Here is a 4,954-nt window from a genome sequence, read left to right as displayed (position 1 = left end):
ACACACCCGTTGCTGCGCGTCCGGTGGCACTTTGAGCGGCCAAACGGCGGGAGTAACAGTCACTCTCTTAAGTTAGGCTCATTTGACATTTTCTTGAACGGTTCGTGGATAAATATGTGATATATACTACATATGATCGCATTTATAGTCAAATCTTTTCAAAATGTCATTCTCCGGGTGCATTCCTCCTCGCTTCTTAAGCCGAACGAGGCTTCCAGAGCCCCGGTTAAGCGTTTTACGTGGCCCGCCGAGCCTCCACAGCACCTCCAGCCGGTTCTCCGGGTGCTCCCATCCTCACTGTTTAAGCCGAACGAGGCTTCCAGAGCCCCGGCTAAGCGTTTTACGCGGCCCGCTGAACTTCCACAGCACCTCCAGCCGGTTCTCCGGGTGCTCCCATCCTCACTGTTTAAGCCGAACGAGGCTTCCAGAGCCCCGGCTAAGCGTTTTACGCGGCCCGCTGAGCTTCCACCGCACCTCCAGCCGGTTCCCCGGCTGCTTTCCTCCTCACTGTTTAAGCCGAACGAGGCTTCCAGAGCCCCGGCTAAGCGTTTTGCGCGGCTCGCCGAACTTCCACAGCACCTCCAGCCGGTCCTCGGGGTGCTTTCTTCCCAACTATTGACGCCCGAGGAGGCTTCCAGCACCCCGGCTAAGCGTTCTCCGCGTCCCGCTGATCTTCCCGGAGCTTGTAACGGGGAAATACCTCCCTCTAGCGGACACGGCGGGTAAATACGCCACCTCTCGCACTTAGCGCACACACCCGTTGCTGCGCGTCTGATGGCACTTTGAGCGGCCAAACGGCGGGAGTAACTGTCACTCTCTTAAGGTAGGCTCACTTGAGATTTTTTTAACCGTCCGCGGAGGCGACCGGGACCACCGGGACAGCCGGGAGGCCGTGCGCGCGGGCCAAGTGGCCGAAAATAGCTCCAGGCCGACCGGATCGGCTAGTTGTAGGCACCGCGGATGAGATCGCGGAGCATTATTCGACTTCCAGCGGCCCGTGCGCTCACGCACGCCGCCCGGCACCTCCGGGAGGCCGTGCGCATGCGCAAGTTGCCGAAAATAGCTCCTAGCCGACCGGATCGGCTGTTTGTGAGCACCGCGGATGAGATCGCGGAGCTTCATCCGACTTCCAGCGGCCGGTGCGCTCGCGCACTCCACCCGGCACCTCCGGGAGGCCGTGCGCGCGCGCCAAGTGGCCCAAAATAGCTCCAGCCCAGCGGATCTGCACTCCGCGGATGAGATCGCGGAGCTTTTTTCGACTTCCAGCGGCCGGCGCGCACGACGAGCGGACCCGGTGACGGTCCAGCTCCACCCGGTACCTCGCACGGCCCGCTTCTCCCCCCCGCGCGGACTTCCGAGCGCTCGGGGAGACGTTCGGAAGCCGCCGGTGACGTTGGAGCGGGGAAATACCTCCCTCCAGCGGACACGGCGAGTAAATACACCTTCGGCCAAACGGCGGGAGTAACTATGACTCTCTTAAGGTAGCGGCACTCGACATCTTTTTCACGGTTCGTGGACGACCCGGCCGGTTCTCGGGGGTGCTTTTTCTCCTAACTCTTGACCCCCGAGGAGGCTTCCAGAGCCCCGGCTAAGCGTTTTACGCGGCCCGCTGAACTTCCACAGCACCTCCAGCCGGTTCTCCGGGTGCTCCCATCCTCACTGTTTAAGCCGAACGAGGCTTCCAGAGCCCCGGCTAAGCGTTTTACGCGGCCCGCCGAGCTTCCACAGCACCTCCAGCCGGTTCTCATGATGCATTCCTCCTCACTTTCTAAGCCGAACGAGGCTTCCAGAGCCTCGGCTAAGCGTTTTACGCGGCCCGCTGAGCTTCCACAGCACCTCCAGCCGGTTCCCCGGGTGCTTTCCTCCTCACTATTTAAGCCGAACGAGGCTTCCAGAGCCTCGGCGAAGCGTTTTACGCGGCCCGCTGGACTTCCAGAGCACCTCCAGCCGGTTCCCCGGGTGCTTTCCTTCTCACTGTTTAAGCCGAACTAGGCTTCCAGAGCCCCGGCTAAGCGTTTTACGCGGCCCGCCGAGCCTCCACAGCACTTCCAGGCGGTTCTCCGGGTGCTTCACTCCTCACTCTTTAAGCCGAACGAGGCTTCCAGAGCCCCGGCTAAGCGTTTTACGCGGCCCGCTGAGCTTCCACCGCACCTCCAGCCGGTTCCCCGAGTGCTTTACTCCTCACTTTCTAAGCCGAACGAGGCTTCCAGAGCCCCGGCTAAGCGTTCTCCGCGTCCCGCTGATCTTCCCGGAGCTTGTAACGGGGAAATACCTCCCTCTAGCGGACACGGCGGGTAAATACGCCACCTCTCGCACTTAGCGCACACTCGCGTTGCTGCGCGTCTGATGGCACTTTGAGCGGCCAAACGGCGGGAGTAACTGTCACTCTCTTATGGTAGGCTCACTTGAGATTTTTTTAACCGTCCGCGGAGGCTACCGGGACCACCGGGACAGCCGGGAGGCCGTGCGCGCGGGCCAAGTGGCCGAAAATAGCTCCAAGCCCAGCGGATCGGCTGTTTGCAAGCACCGCGGATGAGATCGCGGAGCTTTATCCGACTTCCAGCGGCCGGTGCGCTCGCGCACTCCACCCGGCACCTCCGGGAGGCCGTGCGCGCGCGCCAAGTGGCCCAAAATAGCTCCAGCCCAGCGGATCGGCTCTTTACAAGCACCGCGGATGAGATCGCGGAGCATTATTCGACTTCCAGCGGCCCGTGCGCTCACGCACTCCACCCGGCACCTCCGGGAGGCCGTGCGCGCGCGCCAAGTGGCCGAAAATAGCTCCAAGACGACCGGATCGGCTGTTTACAAGCTCCGCGGATGAGATCGCGGAGCTTTATGCGACTTCCAGCGGCCGGTGCGCTCGCGCACTCCACCCGGCACCTCCGGGAGGCCGTGCGCGCGCGCCAAGTGGCCCAAAATAGCTCCAGCCCAGCGGATCTGCACTTTACAAGCTCCGCGGATGAGATCGCGGAGCTTCATTCGACTTCCAGCGGCCGGTGCGCTCGCGCACTCCACGCGGCACCATCCGGGAGGCCGTGCGCGCGCGCCAAGTGGCCCAAAATAGCTCCAGCCCAGCGGATCGGCTGTTTACAAGCACCGCGGATGAGATCGCGGAGCTTTATTCGACTTCCAGCGGCCGGCGCGCACGACGAGCGGACCAGGTGACGGTCCAGCTCCACACGGTACCTCGCACGGCCCGCTTCTCCCCCCCGCGCGGACTTCCGAGCGCTCGGAGAGACGTTCGGAAGCCGCCGGTGACGTTGGAGCGGGGAAATACCTCCCTCCAGCGGACACGGCGAGTAAATACACCTTCGGCCAAACGGCGGGAGTAACTATGACTCTCTTAAGGTAGCGGCACTCGACATCTTTTTCACGGTTCGTGGAGGACCCGGCCGGTTCTCGGGGGTGCTTTTTCTCCTAACTCTCGACGCCCGAGGAGGCTTCCAGAGCCCCGGCTAAGCGTTTTCCGCTGGCCGATGAGCTTCCAGAGCACCTCCAGCCGGTTCTCATGGGGCTTTCCTCCTAACTCTTGAAGCCCGAGGAGGCTTCCAGAGCCCCGGCTAAGCGTTTTACGCGGCCCGCCGAGCTTCCACAGCACCTCCAGCCGGTTCTCATGATGCATTCCTCCTCACTTTCTAAGCCGAACGAGGCTTCCAGAGCCCCGGCTAAGCGTTTTACGCGGCCCGCCGAGCTTCCACAGCACCTCCAGCCGGTTCTCATGATGCATTCCTCCTCACTTTCTAAGCCGAACGCGGCTTCCAGAGCCCCGGCTAAGCGTTTTACGCGGCCCGCTGGACTTCCACAGCACCTCCAGCCGGTTCCCCGAGTGCTTTCCACCTCACTTTCTAAGCCGAACGAGGCTCCAAGCGCCCCGGCTAAGCGTTCTCCGCGTCCCGGTGATCTTCCCGGAGGTCGTAACGGGGAAATACCTCCCTCCAGCGGACACGGAGAGAAATTACACCGCCTCTCGCACACAGGCGGGTAAACGGCGGGAGTAACTATGACTCTCTTAAGGTAGCCTGACTTGACATCTGTTTAACGGTTCGTGGATAAATACATGATATATACAACTTATGCTCGCATTTACAGCCAAATAATATAAAGTGAGCATTCGGTTATAAACATTGTATTCATAATGTTTATAGGTGATGTTAATATTTATATATTTAATGTTTATAGGTGATGTTAATATTTATATATTTAATGTTTATAGGTGATGTTAATATTTATATATTTATTTTGTACATCATGTTATGGTTGTACGACACTTGCTATAGGATCATGATGTGATCATATCGGCGGGAGTCGGCCCGGGCTCCGGGTGAAGAGGCCGAATTCTCGACACTCGCGGCCGACCGGGGAACCAGCAGAGGCGGACGCATCGCGGTGCGAGAGCCCTTGGCACTTAGAAAAAATTTGGCAAAAGTCGCTCCGGGCTCCGGGTGGAGAGGCCGAATTATCGCCACTCGCGGCCGACCGGGGAACCAGCAGAGGCGGACGCATCGCGGCGCGAGAGCCCTTGGCACTTAGAAAAAAAATGGCAAAAGTCGCTCCGGGCTCCGGGTGAAGAGGCCGAATTCTCGCCACTCGCGGCCGACCGGGGAACCAGCGAAGGCGGGTAAGCTTTCTAGGGAGCCCCGCCGGCTGGTCCGCGGGCCGAACGTGGTCCCGTAAAGTACCGACAGCGGACGCCGACCCACGCCCGGTAAGAACCACCGAGAGGCGGACACGCTCTCCGACGAGCCCCGCCGGCCGTTCCGCGGCGGGAAATGCGCCCTCTGGCGGACACGCCGTTGTAAATGAATGGGCTTTGGCACTTAGTGCATTTTCGCAAAAGTTGAGCCGCGCTCCGGGCGAAGAGGCCGAATTCTCGCTACTCGCGGCCGACCGGGGAACCAGCGAAGGCGGGTAAGCTTTCAAGAGAGCCCCGCCGGCTGGTCCGCGGGCCGAACGT

The sequence above is a fragment of the Syngnathus floridae genome, unplaced genomic scaffold, assembly GCF_059516105.1.
Source record: "Syngnathus floridae isolate MCC-2025c unplaced genomic scaffold, RoL_Sflo_1.0 HiC_scaffold_52, whole genome shotgun sequence".
NCBI classification, from domain to species: domain Eukaryota; kingdom Metazoa; phylum Chordata; class Actinopteri; order Syngnathiformes; family Syngnathidae; genus Syngnathus; species Syngnathus floridae.
This window is presented reverse-complemented; position numbering follows the sequence as displayed.